General features: G+C 43.4%; 1 protein-coding gene across 8 annotated transcripts in view; it reads right to left on the reverse strand.

The window, feature by feature from the left end:
- Ncald (neurocalcin delta) overlaps positions 1-24,149 on the reverse strand; it is a 432,081-nt gene that overhangs the window by 171,288 nt on the left and 236,644 nt on the right. For 5 of the 8 annotated variants that reach the window (XM_008765456.3, XM_063264157.1, XM_063264159.1 and 2 more), the window contains one exon: positions 4,183-4,256. The exons of the other annotated variants lie outside the window; for them this stretch is intronic. The gene's annotated coding sequence lies outside the window, so the exon portion shown is untranslated. The remainder of the gene's footprint in view (positions 1-4,182; positions 4,257-24,149) is intronic. 8 annotated transcript variants of the gene reach the window in all.

The following is a 24,149-nucleotide window of genomic DNA, read 5'->3' on the forward strand; positions in this document are numbered from 1 at the left end:
GAATTCTTACAACGGACAGAATTGTTGGCCACTGTGAGCTCCTTTCATTCCCACAACAAGGAGAGGAAATAGTAGAGTCCCTCATCACAGACTATTCGTGCTTGTGTGCTCATCCATCCTCTTCACATCGATCAAGTCTTGACGTCATGGTCTCTTGCTTTACAGGAGCACTGGCCATGGGCAAGGTTCTACAGAGCTTTGTCTTCCTTCTATCCTCCTATCAAATCTTAGCCAACACCTTCAGAACCCTCACAGAACACATTTCCTCTTACCCCCGGGGAAGCTGGGTGTGATGTCATGTTTATAGGCTCACAGTTCTCTGTCCCCACAATCCCCACTGCAACATTCAATGCATTTGCGCAATGTTTCCATGTGATTATTTGTCTATCTCCCTCCTGCTGAGATATCCGCGCTGGCTTTGCATCACTGTGATAATCACCTGAGATCAATAACAGACCGAAAATAAAGGTTTGGTTTGGGCTCATTGTTTCAGAGATGTCAGATGAGCTCAATTAGGCCCGAGGGGAGATAGTCCAACATGGCAGGAGTAGATACTGGAAGAAACTGCTTGTCTCACGGCATCTGGAAATCAAGAAGGGATGGAGGGCTAGCATGCCCACAGTGCGTTGACTTCCTCTAGTTCAATCTACCCAATAAAAGCACTATTACCTGTCAATAAATAGTTCAATGGGATGGGAACTGTCTCCATTTCATGGGCCTTTTGGGAGATCTAAGGGCCAAAGGATAGCCCCACCTTACTGAGTGGTGGCAGAAGTCATACCTTCCTGGTCCCCAGCATCTGCCACAGTGCCTCACACGTAGTGAGGGTCAACCAGTTCTTGTTGAATGAGTAAATAAAATGCACTTCTAGGAACATGCACTGCTATCAAGTGGGTGGTACTGCGTCATTTATTCTTCTCGAGGTCTCAAGTTAGTGGATGCTGAGTCAACACACACCCATTATTGAAATGAGCCTTTATGAGCTTCAAGCAATGCTCCCTTCTCTGTACAACACCAGGGCGTCTTGTTACAAACTTGTTACAAACAAAGCTAGTAAATTAGCTGCCCCTGTTCTATGCTTCTTGTATGTCCTGAAGAAAAGGCAGTTTTTGTTTTTATTGACTGTATTAGTTGTTCTGGAACTTCATGCATGATAGGTAGAGAATGGCCGACCTAGACTCAATTATGTGACTGGTCAGTAACCGTCTAGGCTCGAACTTGAATTGTCTTCTGAATACTTGGCACCCTGTGTACTCTGTCTCAGAGACAATCTCTCTCCATTATTAGTTCAGAATGATGGATATTTCAGTCTGTTGGAAAATATGTGCTTTGTGACATAGGACCATTTATGGGACAATGAAAATAACATGTGGCGAGTCCTCAGGCTAAAAGCTGTTATTTGATGGCACACCTTAAAATCATTGGTGACTTACTGTGCAGGATATAATGTGTCCCTAAGATTTTCCTTCCTGAGGGAAGTGGTCATTAATGAAAATAGAGGAAAAGAAAGAAACCCACTGCAGAAAAACGTGTAATTCTTCATAACATTCTGTAGTGGAGAAGCTGGTTATCTGGGGAGACTTGGGGGATAGGAGCAATTTCTTGGAACTCCAGAAGAAGCAGTCCTTGCATAGAGAGCTAAAGCTAGACCATCACTGTCGCAATGTTAGTGTACAAGCTGCGGGCTGTCCAGGGACTTAACTCTAAAGTAATTCCTTTTTATCTTTATTTTTTATTGAAAATAGATTCTTCCCTCATACGATACATCTTGGCCAGAACTTCCCTTCCCCCACTCCTCCGAGCTCCACTCCCACATCCCTTTTCCCCCAGATCCACTCCCTCTCCATTTCTGCTTCAGAAAAAAAAGCAGACTTCCAAGAGACAACAGCCAAACAGAACAAAGATACAAGACAAGGTGAAAACCCTCCCATCAAGGCTGGACAAGGCAACCCAATAGGAGGAAAAGAGTCCCAAAAAGGTCAGAGATACAACCGTTCCCACTGTTAGGAGTCCCACGAAATCACGGAGCTGACTGCTATAACATATGCAGAGGGCCTGGTGCATGCTCATGCTGGTCCAATGCTTGCTGCTCCAGTGAGCCCATGTGAGCCCAGCTGAGCTGAGTCTGGAGGCTGATAAATTCTCCTGGTGTCCTCCATCCCCTCTGACCCAATCTTTCCTTTCCTGCTTCCATGGGGCTCCCTAATCTATGACATGAAGGACCCTATAGAGACCTCCAATTTCGACTCTCTCTGCATCATGTACAGTAACTTCTTTACACATAGTTTTCCTACTTTCAAGGCAATTCTTCTTTGTGTCTGAATTTCTTACACAAAATTCCCCAAACCCCACAAAATTTGGGAGGATTTGCTAACTTGCCATTCTTTTGGAGAAACCCAGGTAAGAGGTCTACATCTGCACAGAACAGACACTTTCCCCTTAGATTGCTCCCCTGCTCTCTCTAGCCAAGAGCTGTCCATTCAAAAATGCCTCCTTCATTCCTTTGAGAGCTTGCCTGTCAATCTCACCTACCTAGTCTTCCTTGGGCGTGGCAGATGCTACATGTGGGAATCTCTGGGATCTCCCCACATCAACCAGAGAGCAAGCTGAACATTCTTTAGGTCCACTCTGGAAGAGATCTACACTAAAGAGTCTTCTGAGACTACACGCACAAAGGGGATGAGGACGCTCAGAGAGATAAGAATAAGCCAGTGCCTGTTCTCAGGAAGCTGAGCAGGACTCTGAGTTCAAGGCCACTCAGGGCTACATAGTGCAACCCTGTCACAAATAGCAAAGACAAAACTTTAGAAGCTAATAGAGTGATTCTTCTCTATGCCCCCACATTTAAAGAGTGGGGTGCCTATGTTGGGTCTCACACATTGTCTGCTGTCTTTAGGCAACACACATTTTCTATGATGGTTTAGATTGACGTCAGAAAGACGTCTAGTGCTATGACACCCATAAGCAGTTCACTTGTCACAAGAAGAGAAAACACCTCCAGCTGTGTTTAATGGACTTAAATGCACAGTTGTTTCAGCCTCCAGGAGAAACACAATAGAGCCAGTGCCAGCGGGGAGAAGGCCATTAGATCCGAGCAAGACTTCTGGCAATTCAGTACCGTCCTACAGGTTTCCTTCAAGGGACTGGCCTATCAAACTTGGATCAAAGAATTTTCATTCACCCAGAAGAGGCAGATCAGATGTGTGAATAAGCTAATGCTTAAATCAGAAAGACCAAAGGGGAAAGAAAGAAGGTCATTTCACATAAAAATTTCAGATTGACATCCATCCTTGTAGGCCAACTTCATGTATATATTCATCTTGGCCTCATTTATTTTAATTTTTGCCATTTTCTCCTCACACAAAACTGTCCAAGAGCACATGAAATCAATAGTGATGCTTTGACTCCAACACACACACACACACACACACACACACACACACACACACACACACCCCAACACCTATGTCATATTAACTTGCATCCCAATCTTGGCTGATTCTCGTCTGGGCCCATTAACTTATTCTGAAAGTTTCCCAAGAAACCCATATACCAGTAGAGTCCTCTTCCTGAAAAGCCAGTTTGCTATATAATCAAGGGGATGGCTTTTGGGACTCTCATCAACAAGTTAGGAAAGTGACAATGCCCCTGCCTCAGCAGGAGGCTCATTATTGCAGTGAGACCCTAGCTGTACTGAAAGAAATTCTTAGAACTATTTGGAATCAGAAACAAATTCCAGCACTCGCAGTACAGTAGATTCAATCTCCCATTACAAGTATGCGGAGTAGGGAGGTTTGGACGCCTTCCTCTAGGAAGCAATACCCAGGCTCCTACTTCACTGCTTGTTTCCTATTTGGTTTTTTTTTTTTTTTTTGACTTGCTTTTGTTTTCCTGAATTCAACACTTAAGTGAGGTTCCCTTCTAACCAGGTACCGCAGAACAGAATAGTTTTCCTTTCTCCTCTGAAAGTTCCAACGAATGCCCAGCTTTGGCTTTTGGTACTGTATAAATTCCTCCCGTTAACCATGGCAATGGACACCCTAGGACAAAGCTTCGAGGACAGGCACAAGCCAGTGCTGTTTACCAAATACAAACACGAAGTCCCAGCCATCTAACGGGCATAAACATCTTTGTGTTTTAAATCAGAATTTACACAGACTAAAATCCAGGAAAAGAACTCACTGTGTGCAGTCCCAGCACCTCAGGCCCCGGAGCTGCTCTGCCCAGGCAGGTCCTCTCAGCAGTGGGCTGCGGCTCTGTAATTAAAATTGTGCATGGTCAGTCACCCTGTTACCAGAACGCTCAGCAGCAGCGAGAAAGCTCCTGTCTCTGGCGTTGTCTTTGCAAACAGGAAGCAGGAAACACACCCATGAAAAGAATCAAAGCTCAGTCCTTCCAGCAATTGCCTTAAAGTACTCAGGGTGGGTGTCATAGGCACGGTCTCCTCAAAGAGCAGTGCCCGGCGTTTCATTGTCTTAGGTGCTTTGGGCTGATGCTACACAGACAACGCAGTGTTAAGGGGAACAAGGACTCAGAAAGAGCCAAGGACTATCAACTTCAAAATAAACTTATTTATATATCGATGTACGCACACACACACACACACACACACACACACACACACACACACACACAGAGGTAGTGAGAGAGAGAATATATTGTCAAAACACAGAAATTATTTAAAATAATAAAATATAGGAATTGTCTCTTGAGAATCATATATTGGCAATGAAGAGTTCAATTTAACTTCACTCACATAAAAATCAATACAAGGAAATATTTTGGTGCGTTCAGCTGGAAAAACAAATAAAATAAACAGGAGTCAGGGCAGGTAGGGAAAGCAGAGGTTTGCTTTCCTGTTTGACTTTCTGTGGCTCTCCTGCCATGGGCTTCTCTGCAGGTTGGCTCTGCAGGTTCTCAGACCATGTCATATTTCAATGTCAGCCTCGTTGGTCCTAACAAACTAGCCCAGTGTCACTCAAGGCTGATCTGTAACTCCTTGTTTGTGAATGACCTAAATTAATCTGAAGCTAGCCCAAGAGGCGAGGCTAGAGTTAACTTACACAAAAATGACATGGGGAGGCATTTGGGGCTCTTTGAGGAGGAGAAGGGGGAGAGGAGAATTATGAAAAAGAATCCACACATTTTCCCCACAATAAGGCTCAACAAGAGGGGAGGGCTGACATCTTAGCATGCTGTCCACAAAGACACTGGACTAGCCCTCGGACTGTCAGTTACTGAAGCCAGGAGGAGCAAGGCTAGGTGAGGACTGTTTCCCAGGCCTGCTTCACTAGAATTTTCTATCCGCACAGGGTTCACTCTGAGGAAATGACTCAGAACCCCATGTCGGTTATGAAATGTAGTCTACAGTGTGTGAATTTCCCCTGCTTTCCATCTTTCATTTGTCACCCAGACGGCTCTGCCAGAGTGGGCTGACATCACAGCTGGAAGCAGACCATGACAGATGTAGCAGGCTGCCTCCCCAGTGCTCAGTCTGCGTCTCTCCCTCCAGAACCCTAATGTTGTCCAAAGCAGAAGCTCTCAGCTGAGAAGGAGCAAGTGAGCCCACGTGGCTCCTGGACCTGTCAACGGAAGTTCTGTGAATGGAGGTTACTTGACAAAAGCCACACTCTGTAAGACCTAAACCAAAGGAGATTCCACATTGGGCTGGCCTGCCCTGCCTGCCCCTGGGCTGCCACCTGAGAATACGTGAGTACATTTGCTTAAGGCATCTAGAAGGGTTCTTTTTAGGACACAGAATATAACTCCGGGCCAAGAAATTTTCACTAACACCTTGACAGTGAGATAGTGAGAAATCAAGACTCAGGTCAGGTCTCCTGACCTCCACCAGTGGTAGTTCCCATCTCAGGCATAGTCCGTCCTCTGAATACCATACAATGGTGCCTCTACTCTTGAGCTTTATCATGGTAGGGACCTGTGAATCCTTTTTCAAACTTGCTACCCAAGGCTGGCAGTGCAGACTTGTAACCCCAGCACTTGAAGATGAGGGGCTCTAGAAGACCTTCATTTACATAGCTAAATTCAAGTTCAGCCTAGGCTACCTGAGACCCTGGCTTCACAAAGGCCTGCCTTGTTCCTCCACCAAGTAGACTATTTAAATGACTTGAGCCATAGTTCAAACAGTGGCGGAGGGCTCGTTTCCCATCCCCCATTTTTTCTTGCTTTCTTTTCCCTTTTTTAATATGTGCTGCTCAAGCATTCTAGTTGCGAAAGCCCGCCTTGGCTGAAGCAAAGGCCACCTGTCTCACTTCAACACACTTCCTCTGCAGGGTGTCTAAGGGAGAACCAGCCCTCCTCCCAAATCTTGTTACAGAGGAGGTTTCTCTCTTCATTTTTCTCCTTCACTAAGCTATTAAAAGATATCAGAGCTCCCATGAAAGTTGGAAAAACTTACCCAGCCAAGAAGAAATCATACCCAAAGATTGATTCCACGGGACTAAGGGTTTAGCTGAGAAAAGCAAAAAAGCTCAAATGTTTAGAGGGAGATTAAAAAAATAACATTTTCTGACCTTAGAATGGAAAAGGAATCTTCAAGGCATATAAGGGTTAACCATAAAAAGAAAGATTGACATATTTGCAACTGTAATATTAAGGTATGACAGAGAATGTTAAGAAGGGAGGGGTCTGTGAAATGTCTCAGCAGATAAAGTCATTTGCCACCAAGCCTGGGGACCTGGCTTTGAACCCTAGGACCTATGTGGTGGAAGGAGAGTAACGGCTCCTGAAAACTGCCCTCTGACCTCCACTCCTTGCTGTGTGTCAGGTGCATGATCCCCATCCACACTACCCCCTGAATAAATGTAATATTTTCAAAGTTAAAATAATAAAGACAGGGCAAACCAGTATTCAAATTGTCTAAAGAAATGCTACGAATCGGTCATAAAAACAAGACAATAACAAAGCAAGCAATAGATCTGATGGGCACACCACAGAGGAGACAGGCAGGCTCAGAGGAGGAAGTCAGGCATGGAGGAGAGAGACAGGTATGGAGGAGGAAGGCAGGCTCAGAGGAGGAAGACAGGCAGGCACAGAGGAGGGAGGGAGGCTTGGAGTGGAAGAGGAAGGCAGATACAGTGAATAGACCCATGAAAACTGAACAATTACATGTGTCATCGAAAATGCAAATTAAACGTCCGGATGGGTGTAAATTGATAGCAGCCAAGGATCAATTTTATCCTATGGAATTAAGTGCCAACACACCCACTGACAGTGTCCAGTGCTGTGGTCTGGCTGATGTGTGCCCTCCATCCTCCATGAAACTTAATGTCTGATGCAACACCATTAAGGGCTGTGGGCCTAGCATCATCAAAAAAAAAAAAAAAAAAAAAAAAAAAAAAAAAAAGGCTTTGCATTCAAGCCCTCTTGTCCTTTGCCTGTCTACTGTTATACTCTGTGTGTGTGTGTGTGTGTGTGTGTGTGTGTGTGTGTATGCATGTGTTTGAAACATGGCACGTAAGTGGAGGTCAGAGGACAACATGGGAGAGTCGGCTCTCTCCCTTCAGCCCGAGGGTCAGGTCATCAGCCTTGGTGGCAACCATCTTGCTGTGGTTTGAATGCAATGGTCCCCATAGGCCTTCTTAGAATAAATGTGTCTTTGTTAGAGAGTGTCACATTGGGGTAGGGGAGACTTCAAGGTCTCAGAAGCTCAAGTCAGCCTTAGTGGCGCTCAGTCTTTTTCTGCTGCCTGTGGATCAAGTTGTAGAGCTCTTAGCTCCTTCCTGAACACCATGTCTGCCTGCGTGTCACCATGCTTCCCGCCATGATGAAAATGGACTCTTGGGCATAAGCCAGCCCAATTAAATGTTTCATTTATAAGAGTTGCTGTGGTCATGGTGTCTCTTCACAGAAATAGAAACCCTAACTAAGACACATCTTTACTCACTGAACTATCTCACTGATCCCAACTCTTTGTCGCTAACCTAGAGATATCCAGTTACCCAGAGCTACGTGTTTGAGAGAATATTTCTTCCAATGAGTTACTTTGACACACTGACAAACTTAGCTGATCTTTATTCATGGTCACTTCCGGGTCTTCTGTGTTTCTCTATTGCATTGATTACGGTATATTAATTGTTTACTATAAATAAATCTTAAAATCAGGTTCACTTCATTCCTTTGAAACATGGCTTTAGGGATTCTAATTTTAATTTAATTATTAGAAATATATATTGTTTATATTACCGAAATTCGTTGTGAGATTTTTAAAAATAAAAAGTATGTGAAATCTAGGATTGAATATAAATTTGGGAAGAAATGTCATAGTTACCCTATATGCCTTCTATCCCACAAAGAGTATATTTCTTCATTTACTTAAATATTCTTTAATATTTATTGGAAATTTGTAATTCTCTGCATTAAAATTTTATAATCTAATTTAGATATATAGGTAAGTATTCCAGGTAAGTATTTCTTCTTTTAGTACCAAGGCAACTATTTTGTATGTCCCAAAGTGATTATAAGTAAAATTGAATTTTAATGTGTGTTATTATTATACATATATAATTATATATTATTATATATAATAATACATATATATTATTATTATTTTATTCTGTAACTCTACTCCTTAGTTCTAGGGATGGCTTTGCAGGGTGGTTGTTAATTTATTGGTTTGGGTTTTTTTTGAAGATAGCATTGGATTTTCCCAGTAGGACACCATGGCTTCCCTGAGAAGGAAGAGCTCTCTTTCCTCCCTCTGCTTTACATGATTTTACTGCCTCTTCTTGGCCTTCCTGCAATGTAAGATTTCAGGTGCTCCATTGAGCATTGAGAGGGAGCTGTGAGAGGGTGTCCTTACCTTGGCCCTGATCATAGCATGAAGGGCTCAGTCTCTTCACTAACGTGTAGCACATTAGCTGCGGGAGTTTGTAGGTTTCCCACAGTAACTCAAGATTCTCCCTCTCCATTCTGAGTCTTTATTGCTAATGGTTGCTAGATTTTGCCCTTCATGTTGGTTTTTGTGCATCCAGTCAATAAGGCTATGATTTTTCCTTTAGATTTCTGAATACATTCTCATTGAACTTGGAATTTTCACTGATACTCCTTCTCAGCATGTAAACATGTCTGCCCAGCTAACGTGTTCTGGTGGGTGATGTACTGCAGAGTTTAGGGAGGATCTCCTTCTGTTAATCGTTTTTAAGGTTTCACTAGAACGTTGAGTCTGTGTGCCAATGTCTTGTGGCAAATTCTGGGTAATTCTCAGACATCATTGTTCTAAGCGCCTTCCCAGCCCTACCCTGTACCATCCATCTCTCCTCTGTCTCTACTGACCTCACTCTCACTATTCCCTTTTCCTTCTACTGCTGTGAGAAACCACATGACCAAAAGCAACTTGGGAAGGAGAGGTGTGGCTTACACTTCCACACCACAGTCCTTCATGGAAGACAGGGTGGGAACTCAAGGCAGAAAGAGCAGAGCAGTGGAGGAGGATGCTTACTGGTTTGCTCCTTGTAGCTTGCTTAGCCTGGTTTCTTAGAGAACTCAGGGCCATCTGTCTGGGGTGGCACCTTCTTTAGAGATCTGGGCCCTCCCATATCAATCATTAATGAATGCCCTACAGACTTGCCTATAGGACAATCTGTTAGAGACATTTTCTCAACCATGGTTTCTCTTTCCAGAAGACTCCAGCTTGTGTCAAGTTGACAGAAAACCAACTAGGAAACAGCCACTCATATGTTCCTAAGGCTGGTACAGCAAAGTAATGCTTTTCTTCTTTAAGTTACCAAGAGGAACCATTTCTCTCTGCTTCCTGGGAACTAAATACATAGATGAACCGGAAGGAAGCTCTGTTGCCTGGAGGTAGCTGTCTGTTAGAAGGCTTCTGGGAGTTTTTCTACAGAGCAGCAGTGCTCTGGGTGGAGTTTGTTACAGTGCAAGGCTTTTCTCCTCCCAGTACCAGACTTGTCCAATGTTTTCACAGCCTTCAAAACTCAGCTGCTTACACGGAGTTTTTACTCTTCTCTCCCCTAGGATCTCCCTCCCCCAGACTTCTTGTTTACCTGGCCTCTGACCCAGTTCAGCATCAGAACCTCTCCTGCATGTGAGGATTCCCTAGCTCGTGACCCAACTGAACTTGCCTCCCAGATATTCTAAGAGTTTCACATTCACCAGCATTCATTGCCACCCTGCCTAACAGAATCCAGATTGTTCTTCTCTGCAAGGCTGGGATGAAGAAGATTAATTTTAAAGACCCAGCCTCTTCTCTCTGGGACACATTTCAGTGAGGTCACCAGCTGCCGCTGCTGCTGCTGCTGCTGCTGCTGCTGCTGCTGCTGCTGCTGCTGCTGCTGCTATATCTTTCCTAAACCCAGCACAAGGAGGCGGGAAGATAAATGAGTGGGAGGACAAATTAGCACTGCAAAGCTTGACAAATAATAACGCTGATCCCAGATGACAGCTCCCTGCTCCCAAACACCATGGAAGAGAGAGCTGTTGGCCCAGACGTGTGGGAAATCCTGAGACTGCAGGGCAGGAGAGGCCACCACTTCTGCCCACCTTTGCCCACATCTCAGGCCCAAGAGGAAACCGTATAGGACCTCTGGGCACAGGAAGATAGGGGCAGTCAAGCTGCAGGAGCCCTGCAGTCCAGACTGTGCCCGGATCTGAACGGACCTGGTCAAACAGCTCCCTGCACCCAAATCCCTTAGGAGGGAGATCTACACCTTCAGAGGGGCAGACACACCTGGGAAACAAGAGGAGACTACTCTCTGCCCACATTTCTGACTCTAGAGGAAAACACCTAGCACCATCTGGGCTCCCTGCGCACAGGGACCCAGGAAAAGTAGGGGCAGGCCCTTCTGGTTCCTACCCACAGGGACAGCTGAAAGCCAGTGGACAGAAACACTGAAAGCAGAACACTCTGTTCCCATAACTGGCTGAAAGAAAACAGGAAAACAGGTCTACAGCATTCCTGACACATGGGCCTATAGCACAGTCAAGCCACTGTCAGAAATAGCAAAACAAGGTAACACCAGAGACAACCTGATGGCAAGAGGCAAGCGCAGGAACCCAAGCAACAGAAACCAAGACTACATGGCATCATCAGAGCCCAATTCTCCCACCAAAGCAAACACTGAATATCCAAATACATCAGAAAAGCAAGATTTAGATTTAAAATCACATTTGATCATGACGATGGAGGACTTTAAGAAAGGTATAAAGAATTCCCTTAGAGAAATGCAGGAAAGCACAAGTAAACAAGTAGAAGCCCTTAGAGAGGAAACACAAAAATCCCTGAAAGAATTACAGGAAAACACAACCAAACAGGTGAAGGAATTGAAAATGGAAACAGAAACAACAAAGAAAGCACAAAGGGAGACAACACTGGATATAGAAAAACAAAGGAAGAGACAAGGAGCCATAGATACAAGCATCACCAACAGAATATAAGAGATAGAAGAGAGAATCTCAGGAGCAGAAGATTCCATAGAAATCATTGACTCAACTGTCAAAGATAATGTAAAACGGAAAAAGCTACTGACCCAAAACATCCAGGAAATCCAGGACACAATGAGAAGATGAAACCTAAGGATAATAGGTATAGAAGAGAGTGAAGACTCCCAACTTAAAGGACCAGTAAATATCTTCAACAAAATCACAGAAGAAAACTTCCCTAACCTAAAGAAAAAGATGCCCTCTCCTTCCTTGGAGGTCTCACTGTTTAAACATAACGGATTTGATAGCTTGTTGGTAAGGTGAGGTCCAGCTTGTCTCCACTAGGTCATCTTCATGTGAATCCGGTGGTTATACGGTTTTGTTCTAGGGATATTTCATTTTTTTAATAACGGTTTTAGCTGACATTCATGGAGAGAATGAATCCTTAGAAGTGTGCCACTAGTGAAAGGAAATCCTGTCTAGAGTATGTTTCTTTACAAAGCTGTGTCACACCATCCTTTGGGCCCTCTGCTGGAAAAGTAGAATCAAGTCTCAAATAATGCCTTTTAAATTGTATCCTCTAGTATTATAGATGTAGGACAGTACTGTATCATACCTCTGTGGATGTAAAATAGCTTGTACCTGCTTTATGATACTTAGTAGTGACCGTGCTTTATCAGAGCTGTTTTTAATGATGTTGCTCAGAATGTTTTCTTTCCAGATGATGATTGAGAAGCTAATTAAAAAAAAAATGGTGCCAGGTACCACAAGAGTAACAGAACTGTGCTGTTTTCTCGGGTTTTGTTTTTTTACTTTTTTTTTTTAATGGAGTGTGCTGGATGTCTCTACAGTTTTGTTCAGATGACTGCAGAACCTGGAAAAGCTGTTGCTGCTGTTGATGCATAACACACTGCTATTATTGGTCTTTTTATATAAATATAAATATATATATACAGAAGAAAAAGATGCCCATAAACATACAAGAAGCCTACAGAACTCCAGATAGATTGGACCAGAAAAGAAACTCCCCCCGTCACATAATAGTCAAAACACCAAATGCACAAAACAAAGAAAAATTATTAAAAGCAATAAGGGGAAAAGGTCAAGTAACATATAAAGGCAGACCTATCAGAATTACACCAAACTTCTCACCAGAGACAATGAAAGCCAGAAGATCCTGGACAGATGTCATACAGACCCTAAGAGAACACAAAGCCAGCCCAGGTTACTGTATCCAGCGAAACTCTTAATTAACATAGATGGAGAAACCAAGTTATTCCATGACAAAACCAAATGTACACAATATCTTTCTATAAATCCAGCCCTACAAAGGATAATAAATGGTAAAGCCCAACACAAGGAGGCAAGCTACACCCTAGAAAAAGCAAAAAAACTAATCTTTTTGCAGTAAAACAAAGAGAAGACAAGCACACAAATATAATCTCACTCCAAATATGCAGATAACAGGAAGCAACAATCACTATTTCTTAATATCTGTCAACAAACATCAACGGACTCAATTCCCCAATAAAAAGACAGAGATTAACAAACTGGATACGTAATGAGGACCCAGCAGTTTGCTGCCTACAGAAAACACACCTCAGAGACAAAGACAGATACTACCTCAGAGTAAAAGGCTGGAAAACAACTTTCTACCAAATGGTCTGAAGAAGCAAGCTGGAATAACCATTCTAAATTGAATAAAATCAATTTTCAACTAAAAGTCATCAAAAAAGATAAGGAAGGACACTTCATATTCATCAAAGGAAAAATCCACCAAGATGAACTCTTAATCCTAAATATTTATGCTCCAAATACAAGGGCACCTCCATAAATAAAAAAAAAAACACCTTACTAAAGCTCAAAGCACACATTGCACCTCACACAATAATAGTAGGAGATTTCAACACCCCACTCTCATCAATGAACAGATCATGGAAACAGAAATTAAACAGAGATATACACAGACTAACAAGTTATGAACCAAATGGACTTAATAGAATATTGTATCCTAAAACAAAAGGATATACCTTCTTCTTACCACCTCATGGTACTTTCTCCAAAATTGACCATATGATTGAGCACAAAACAGGCCTCAACAGATACAGAAAGATAGAAATGATCCCATGCATCCTATCAGACCACCACAGGCTAAAGCTGGTCTTCAATAACAATAAGGAAAGAACGCCCACATATACATGGAGGTTGAACAATGCTCTACTCAACGATAACCTGGTCAAGGAAGAAATAAAGAAAGAAATTAAAGACTTCTTAGAATTTAAGGAAAATGAAGGTACAACATACCCAAACTTATGGGACACAATGAAAGCTAAGAGGAAATCTCATAGCTCTGAGTGCCTGCAGAAAGAAACAGGAGAGAGCATATGTCAGCAGCTTGACAGCACACCTACAAGCTCTAGAACACCCAGGAGGAGTAGAAGGCAGGAAATAATCAAATTCAGAGCTGAAATCAAGCAAGTAGAAACAAAAAAGACTATACAAAGAATCAACAGAACCAAAAGCTGGTTCTTGAAGAAAACCAACAGGATAGATAAACCCTTAGCCAGACTAACCAAAGGACATGGAGAGTGTGTCCAAATTAACAAAATCAGAAATGAAAAGGGAGACATAACTACAGAATCAGAGGAAATTCAAAAAAATCATCAAATCCTACTACAAAAGCCTATATTCAACAAACGGAAATATCTGGAGGAAATGGACAATTTCCTAGACAGATACCAGATACTGAAGTTAAATTAGGAACAGATAAACCATTTAAACAACCCCATAACTCCTAAAGAAATAGAAGCAGTCATTAAAAGTCTCCCAACCAAAAGAGCCCAGGTCCAGATGAGTTCAGTGCAGAATTCTATCAGACCTTCATAGAAGACCTCATACCAATACTATCCAAACTATTCCACAAAATTGAAACAGATGGAGCACTATCAAATTCCTTCTATGAAGCCACAATTACTCTTTTTTTCTTTTTCTTTTTTTCGGAGCTGGGGACCGAACCCAGGGCCTTATGTTTGCTAGGCAAGCGCTCTACCACTGAGCTAAATCCCCAACCCCCACAATTACTCTTATACCTAAACCACACAAAGACCCAACAAAGAAAGAGAACTTCAGGCTAATTTCCCTTATGAATACTGACGCAAAAATACTCAATAAAATTCTTGCAAACCAAATCCAAGAATACATCAAAACAATCATCCATCATGATTAAGTAGGCTTCATCCCAGGTATGCAGGAATGGTTTAATATATGGAAAACCATCAACGTAATCCACTATATAAACAAACTGAAAGAACAAAACCACATGATCATTTCATTAGATGCTGAGAAAGCATTTGACAAAAATTCAACACCCCTTCATGATAAAAGTCCTGGAAAGAACAGGAATTCAAGGCCCATATCTAAACATAGTAAAAGCCATATACAGCAAACCAGTAGCTAACATTAAACTAAATGGAGAGATTTGTGCTTTTGTGTGGGGGCCTTGAGAAGGGAGGGGACACTTTAAAGCAGGACTGAAAATGTTACCTGGAGGCAGAAGAGCTTCCCTGCTGGCAGACTTGCCCACCTCCTCCTTAGGATAATTCTCTGTGCTCTCTCATTTCTGCAGGTCTATAGTGACTCCCACCCAGGGCTGCACCAGGCACCCCGCTCCTGCAAGGAGACAGGTAAAGTGCCTGGGAAATTGCAGGCATGACCTCATCTTTTTCCCTCTGCAGAATTTCCAGTTGTTTCCAGAGAAAAGGAAGACTGGGGACCCGTGAGTATCTATCTGAGTGTCCCTGTTACTTTAGTGCATCACAGCAAGGCCCTCATTCCCACAGGCACAGGCTGAGTGACAGGAACAACTCCAGATTAGGACTCTACAAGACTCCAAACACACTTTGATGGTTTGGGGCCGAATATCCAGGTTTAATACAAGAGAAGAGTAAGCCCCTTTTTGATTCTGTTGCTGTTGTTTCCCTCCCCCTGGTGAATGAGTCCACCCACTGTGAGCGTGTGCATTGCTAACAGAGAAAATGCAGGTGGAGGGAAACAAAGCACAGTCCTGGTTGGGCACCTTTGAATTCCTCATCTTCTCCCTGCCACCATCAGCAGTTTCCCTCCATCCCATTCCCTCTCCCTGACAAGCAGCCAAGAGGGCTTTCTGTCTCCTTCTCTCCTCTTGAAATACATCTAGACCCGCTTCCTCTGTGGGCCTGAGGAACAGGATGAACAGGGAGCATCCTCTTGCAAATGTCAATTTATTCGTAAAACTCCCTGGCAGGGTACCCACATCTCCCCATCACTCCTCTCCCATTTTGCATCCACCTCCCTTTCTCTTCCTCAGTCTCACTCAGTCACACATGAATGAGTTCTCCATGACCTTTGCAAGCATTCTTTCCCTCCTCCTACCCATCACGCTTCCCAACAGGACTCGTATCCCTTCTCCACACCTCTTCTCCTGCACCCACCCAGGCCAGCTCTCCACTTGCTTTCCACAGTCTGCCTATGGATTCCCAAACTGTCAAAAGCAAGGCCTGGTCCTTTCTGCTCAACTCTCCCCAGTGCACTCTGCCTTTGGATTCCATGACAATGAAGCACCATGGGGACTGTGTATCTGTTCCCAGGCAGCCGCTGTCTCCTCCTCTCCCGACCAGTGTGTAAGGAGGCATTGCCACTGTCTAGAGTTGCCAGGTTGAGCAAATAAAGATATTGAACTTGCAGTTAAATTTGGATTTTAGATCAATATTAAATGCTGTTTAGTATGTCTAAAGTGTATGGGAATTTTTTTACACTAAAATAGTGTTCTTTTCTATCTGAAACTCTGAATTCTGGGTTCCCTATTTTTTAACCTGACAATCACTTTAGTTTTTCCTTCAGAGTTTTTCTCTAACTGCCCCCCTTTCAATTTCTAGCTCCATGGCCCTGGTGATGGTTTTTGTCTCAGAAGAACAAAAACAAAACAACCCTAAATCATCTCTACCTGCATCAGCCTCTGCGCCTCTCTTCCCTCCCTGCCTCCGTCTCTCCCTTGCTCTCATTTCTGTTTTTCTGTGGATATGTTACAGCATTTCTAAGTTCAGTTGAGACTGACATTACTATTTGACCCCAGTCTCCTTGGTTTTGTTACTGTCTCTCTGGCCTCCCAATCACATCAACTCTGATCTCACCTCCCTCCTCACCTCCATCCTCCTCTGGTGGCTAGCTCTTGGTTCTGCCTTAGCTCTCTCAAGTCTGCCTTCCCTCCTATATCCCTGGGGCCCATGGATATGAGGTCATCATCAAACCCTACCAGTCTTTTGAATCCGCTTTCAACTAGTTCCACTCTCTCTGTTCTCCTCACCTGCGATGTCACACACTAGCAGAGAATGAGCATCCTAAGGTCTAAGTGTGGGTGTGCTGCTCCCTTGCTCAAAGACGCTCTTGGCTACTGGTTGGAGTGTGCATTCCCCAGCCAGTGTTCAGAGCCTGTCACAGGTTGGTCTTTCTCAGCTCACCTCCCTGGTCACCTTGGGGACCTTCAGGATACAACCTAAGGCCTTCCTCTGTCCATTGGTTCCCACTTAAGCTTTAGATCACTTTTAAAGGGACAAATACTGTTCTGGGGTAAATATGAACTATTTACTGAATTTCTAAGGGGAGTCAGTTAGAAGCAAGCATGTTTGGGCAAGAGCGGTGGCTCAGTGGTTAGGAGCACTTTACTGTTCTTGCTGGGACTGAGGTTTGCCTCCTAGAACTCGGACAGTAACACACATCTGTAACTCCAATTCCACAGCATCTAGTGACCTTTTCTGGCCTCTTTGGGCACCACATAAAGGAAACACTCATACACATAAAATAGAAGTAAATAAATCCTTTTAAAAGTAACCACTGAAGTAATTAAATAAGCACGTCACTGGCAGCTGAAATAAAGAATTTACTTTTTCACGACCCTAGTGTCTACCAGGCATGGACAATGTCAAGTTCTCGTCAGCATCGTTTGTCTCTGTGGTACCAAGTCACAGCTGGACTCTGAGAGTCTATCCTGGGAAGGGAGTCCTGGTGGCAAGAGCTTTAGACAGCTAGTCATGTCCAAAGTCAGAAGGCATAACGAGATGGATGCCTCACCTGGGCAACACAGTAGAGCTGACCTCTGATGGGGGCACAGGTGAACGGGTCCTAAGTGTGTGAGCACGAGAAAGCTGTATCCACAACTTGTCTTCCATGGGGTGACATGGGCAAGGAAAAGATGACCCTCTCCACTCTTCTTGCCCCTTACTGCAAAGGGCAGGCAGGAGAGCTGGCCTCAAGGCCAACAGAGTGGTAGAGCAGGTCCTGCACCTCACCTGGGCAGAACAGAAGAGCTGGCCCTCAATTTGGAGTTTGTGGATGAGCTGGCCCTAAGGGCATGAATAATGAAGAGATGGCCTTGTCTCTTGTTGGCTGGACAATGGCATGGATGAGGGAGAGACACCCTCATCCATTCTCTCATTCCTTGTCATTACAGCAGGCGGAAAAGCTGGCCCCGAGGTCGTGAGAGTAGGAGAACTGGCCATGTCCCTCACCAGCTGCAACCAGGCCCTGCACCTCATCTAGGCAGCAGGGTAGAGCTAGTGACCCAGCCCCGAGTGCATGAGAGCAGGAAAGCTGGCAGCTGACCAGCTCAGATACCTCTCAGGCCCAGGTTCAGGGCTTCGAATTGGCCCACGCCAATACCTACCCCATCCGTGGACTGCTGGACCGTATGAAGGGGCTGGTTCTACAGATCCAAAACTACAGGATCTCCATGACACAGGGCAATAACAGGATCTCCGAGAAGAGTGAGGAGAAGTGAGGATCCAGTATCAAAAGTGTATTAGAAGTAGAGGCCTTGTAGGAGACCAATGACTCATTGCAATGAACATTTGCAAGCCAAGTGTGGACAAAAGTGTATATTGTGGGGCACACTGACACTCTACGACCTCCATGAGAAGATTGTTTTTTTTCTCTGTTCAGGGGGAGGTTGCAAGGGTGGAGGGTGAGTACGAGGAGAGGGGGAGATGAGTGGGATTGTGGTGCATGATGTGAGATTTACAAAGAACCAATGGCAGAGAGCCGGTGGGCAGCACCCCGCGAGCAAACTTGAGCCTCGGGACCACAGGTAAGACCAACTTGTCTGCTGCAAGAGAGCTGCCTGGTGAGATCGGGACACACAGAGGCAGAGTTCATCTAGGACCGGGCACGTCCTGTGTTTGCCGGAGGTCCCACGCCCCCAGATCCCGGCCCGCAGCAGCTCTCTGCTCCCAGACCCTGTGGGAAAGAGACCTCACCGCCTGATCAGGTGGGCACTCCTGAGGCTGCAGAGCGGAAGAGACCACCAACACTGCCCACCCCTGCCCACATCCCTGGCCCAAGAGGAAACTGTATAAGGCCTCTGGGCTCCCGTGGGGGAGGGCCCAGGAGCGGCAGGACACCTGCCTGAGACACCGCCGAAACCTGAAGGAAACAGACCAGAAAAACAGTTCTCTGCACCCAAATCCCGTGGGAGGGAGAGCTAAACCTTCAGAGAGGCAGACAAGCCTGGGAAACCAGAAGAGACTGCTCTCTGTGCACACATCTCGGACACCAGAGGAAAACACCAAAGGCCATCTGGAACCCTGGTGCACTGAAGCTCCCAGAAGGGGCGGCACAGGTCTTCCTGCTTGCTGCCGCTGCAGAGAGCCCGTGGGCAGCACCCCACGAGCGAACTTGAGCCTCGGGACCACAGGTAAGACCAAATTTTCTGCTGCAAGAAAGCTGCCTGGTGAACTCAAGACACAGGCCCACAGGAACAGCTGAAGACCTGTAGAGAGGAAAAACTACACGCCCGAAAGCAGAACACTCTGTCCCCATAACTGACTGAAAGAGAGGAAAACAGGTCTACAGCACTCCTGACACACAGGCTTATAGGACAGTCTAGCCACTGTCAGAAATAGCAGAACAAAGTAACACTAGAGATAATCTGATGGCGAGAGGCAAGCGCAGGAACCCAAGCAACAGAAACCAAGACTACATGGCATCATCGGAGCCCAATTCTCCCACCAAAACAAACATGGAATATCCAAACACACCAGAAAAGCAAGATCTAGTTTCAAAATCATATTTGATCATGATGCTGGAGGACTTCAAGAAAGACGTGAAGAACTCCCTTAGGGAAACACAGGAAAACATTAATAAACAAGTAGAAGCCTTCAGAGAGGAATCGCAAAAATCCCTGAAAGAATCGCAGAAATCCCTGAAAGAATTCCAGGAAAACACAATCAAACAATTGAAGGAATTAAAAATGGAAATAGAAGCAATCAAGAAAGAACACATGGAAACAACCCTGGATATAGAAAACCAAAAGAAGAGACAAGGAGTTGTAGATACAAGCCTCACCAACAGAATTCAAGAGATGGAAGAGAGAATCTCAGGAGCAGAAGATTCCATAGAAATCATTGACACAACTGTCAAAGATAATGTAAAGCGGAAAAAGCTACTGGTCCAAAACATACAGGAAATCCAGGACTCAACGAGAAGATCAAACCTAAGGATAATAGGTATAGAAGAGAGTGAAGACTCCCAGCTCAAAGGACCAATAAATATCTTCAACAAAATCATAGAAGAAAACTTCCCTAACCTAAAAAAAGAGATACCCATAGGCATACAAGATGCCTACAGAACTCCAAATAGATTGGACCAGAAACGAAACATCTCCCGTCACATAATAGTCAAAACACCAAATGCACAAAATAAAGAAAGAATATTAAAAGCAGTAAGGGGAAAAGGTCAAGTAACATATAAAGGCAGACCTATCAGAATCACACCAGACTTCTCGCCAGAAACTATGAAGGCCAGAAGATCCTGGACTGATGTCATACAGACCCTAAGAGAACACAAATGCCAGCCCAGGTTACTGTATCCTGCAAAACTCTCAATTAACATAGATGGAGAAACCAAGATATTCCATGACAAAACCAAATTTACACAATATCTTTCTACAAATCCAGCACTACAAAGGATAATAAATGGTAAAGCCCAACATAAGGAGGCAAGCTATACCCTAGAAGAAGCAAGAAACTAATCGTCTTGGCAACAAAACAAAGAGAAAGAAAGCACACAAACATAACCTCACCTCCAAATATGAATAAAACGGGAAGCAATAATCACTATTCCTTAATATCTCTCAACATCAACTCCCCAATAAAAAGAAATAGATTAACAAACTGGATACGCAACGAGGACCCTGCATTCTGCTGCCTACAGGAAACACACCTCAGAGACAAAGACAGACATTACCTCAGAGTGAAAGGCTGGAAAACAACTTTCCAAGCAAATGGTCAGAAGAAGCAAGCTGGAGTAGCCATTCTAATATCAAATAAAATCAATTTTCAACTAAAAGTCATCAAAAAAGATAAGGAAGGACACTTCATATTCATCAAAGGAAAAATCCACCAAGATGAACTCTCAATCCTAAATATCTATGCCCCAAATACAAGGGCACCTACATATGTAAAAGAAACCTTACTAAAGCTCAAAACACACATTGGACCTCACACAATAATAGTGGGAGATTTCAACACCCCACTCTCTTCAATGGACAGATCATGGAAACAGAAATTAAACAGAGATGTAGACAGACTAAGAGAAGTCATGAGCCAAATGGACCTAACGGATATTTATAGAACATTCTATCCTAAAACAAAAGGATATACCTTCTTCTCAGCTCCTCATGGTACTTTCTCCAAAATTGACCATATAATTGGTCAAAAAACGGGCCTCAACAAGTACAGAAAGATAGAAATAATCCCATGCGTGCTATCGGACCACCACGGCCTACAACTGGTCTTCAATAACAATCAAGGAAGAATGTCCACATATACTTGGAAATTGAACAATGCTCTACTCAATGATAACCTGGTCAAGGAAGAAATAAAGAAAGAAATTAAAGACTTCTTAGAATTTAATGAAAATGAAGGTACAACATACCCAAACTTATGGGACACAATGAAAGCTGTGCTAAGAGGAAAACTCATAGCGCTGAGTGCCTGCAGAAAGAAACAGGAAAGAGCATGTGTCAGCAGCTTGACAGCACACCTAAAAGCTCTAGAACAAAAAGAAGCAAATACACCCAGGAGGAGTAGAAGGCAGGAAATAATCAAACTCAGAGCTGAAATCAACCAAGTAGAAACAAAAAGGACCATAGAAAGAATCAACAGAACCAAAAGTTGGTTCTTGGAGAAAATCAACAAGATAGATAAACCCTTAGCCAGACTAACGAGAGGACAGAGTGCGTCCAAATTAACAAAATCAGAAATGAAAAGGGAGACATAACAACAGATTCAGAGGAAATTCAAAAAATCATCAGATCTTACTACAAAAACCTATATTCAACAAAACTTGAAAATCTTCAGGAAATGGACAATTTCCTAGACAGATACCAGGTATCGAAGTTAAATCAGGAACAGATAAACCAGTTAAACAACCCCATAACTCCTAAGGAAATAGAAGCAGTCATTAAAGGTCTCCCAACCAAAAAGAGCCCAGGTCCAGACGGGTTTAGTGCAGAATTCTATCAAACCTTCATAGAAGACCTCATACCAATATTATCCAAACTATTCCACATTGAAACAGATGGATCACTACCGAATACCTTCTACGAAGCCACAATTACTCTTATACCTAAACCACACAAAGACACAACAAAGAAAGAGAACTTCAGACCAATTTCCCTTATGAATATCGACGCAAAAATACTCAACAAAATTCTGGCAAACCGAATCCAAGAGCACATCAAAACAATCATCCACCATGACCAAGTAGGCTTCATCCCAGGCATGCAGGGATGGTTTAATATACGGAAAACCATCAACGTGATCCATTATATAAACAAACTGAAAGAACAAAACCACATGATCATTTCATTAGACGCTGAGAAAGCATTTGACAAAATTCAACACCCCTTCATGATAAAAGTCCTGGAAAGAATAGGAATTCAAGGCCCATACCTGAACATAGTAAAAGCCATATACAGCAAACCAGTTGCTAACATTAAACTAAATGGAGAGAAACTTGAAGCAATCCCACTAAAATCAGGGACTAGACAAGGCTGCCCACTCTCTCCCTACTTATTCAATATAGTTCTTGAAGTTCTAGCCAGAACAATCAGACAACAAAAGGAGGTCAAGGGGATACAGATCGGAAAAGAAGAGGTCAAAATATCACTATTTGCAGATGATATGATAGTATATTTAAGTGATCCCAAAAGTTCCACCAGAGAACTACTAAAGCTGATAAACAACTTCAGCAAAGTGGCTGGGTATAAAATTAACTCAAATAAATCAGTTGCCTTCCTCTATACAAAAGAGAAACAAGCCGAGAAAGAAATTAGGGAAACGACACCCTTCATAATAGACCCAAATAATATAAAGTACCTCGGAGTGACTTTAACAAAGCAAGTAAAAGATCTGTACAATAAGAACTTCAAGACACTGAGGAAGGAAATTGAAGAAGACCTCAGAAGATGGAAAGATCTCCCATGCTCATGGATTGGCAGGATTAATATAGTAAAAATGGCCATTTTACCAAAAGCAATCTACAGATTCAATGCAATCCCCATCAAAATACCAATCCAATTCTTCAAAGAGTTAGACAGAACAATTTGCAAATTCATCTGGAATAACAAAAAACCCAGGATAGCTAAAGCTATCCTCAACAATAAAAGGACTTCAGGGGGAATCACTATCCCTGAACTCAAGCAGTATTACAGAGCAATAGTGATAAAAACTGCATGGTATTGGTACAGAGACAGACAGATAGACCAATGGAATAGAATTGAAGACCCAGAAATGAACCCACACACCTATGGTCACTTGATTTTTGACAAAGGAGCCAAAACCATCCAATGGAAAAAAGATAGCATTTTCAGCAAATGGTGCTGGTTCAACTGGAGGGCAACATGTAGAAGAATGCAGATCGATCCATGCTTATCACCCTGTACAAAGCTTAAGTCCAAGTGGATCAAGGACCTCCACATCAAAGCAGACACACTCAAACTAATAGAAGAAAAACTAGGGAAGCATCTGGAACACATGGGCACTGGAAAAAATTTCCTGAACAAAACACCAATGGCTTACGCTCTAAGATCAAGAATCGACAAATGGGATCTCATAAAACTGCAAAGCTTCTGTAAGGCAAAGGACACTGTGGTTAGGACAAAACGGCAACCAACAGATTGGGAAAAGATCTTTACCAATCCTACAACAGATAGAGGCCTTATATCCAAAATATACAAAGAACTCAAGAAGTTAGACCGCAGGGAAACAAATAACCCTATTTAAAAAATGGGGCTCAGAGCTAAACAAAGAATTCACAGCTGAGGAATGCCGAATGGCGGAGAAACACCTAAAGAAATGTTCAACATCTTTAGTCATAAGGGAAATGCAAATCAAAACAACCCTGAGATTTCACCTCACACCAGTGAGAATGGCTAAGATCAAAAACTCAGGGGACAACAGATGCTGGCGAGGATGTGGAGAAAGAGGAACACTCCTCCATTGTTGGTGGGATTGCAAACTGGTACAACCATTCTGGAAATCAGTCTGGAGGATCCTCAGAAAATTGGACATTGAACTGCCTGAGGATCCAGCTATACCTCTCTTGGGCATATACCCAAAAGATGCCCCAACATATAAAAAAGACACGTGCTCCACTATGTTCATTGCAGCCTTATTTATAATAGCCAGAAGCTGGAAAGAACCCAGATGCCCTTCAACAGAGGA

Source organism: Rattus norvegicus, chromosome 7 (genome assembly GCF_036323735.1).
Source record: "Rattus norvegicus strain BN/NHsdMcwi chromosome 7, GRCr8, whole genome shotgun sequence".
Classification (NCBI taxonomy): domain Eukaryota; kingdom Metazoa; phylum Chordata; class Mammalia; order Rodentia; family Muridae; genus Rattus; species Rattus norvegicus.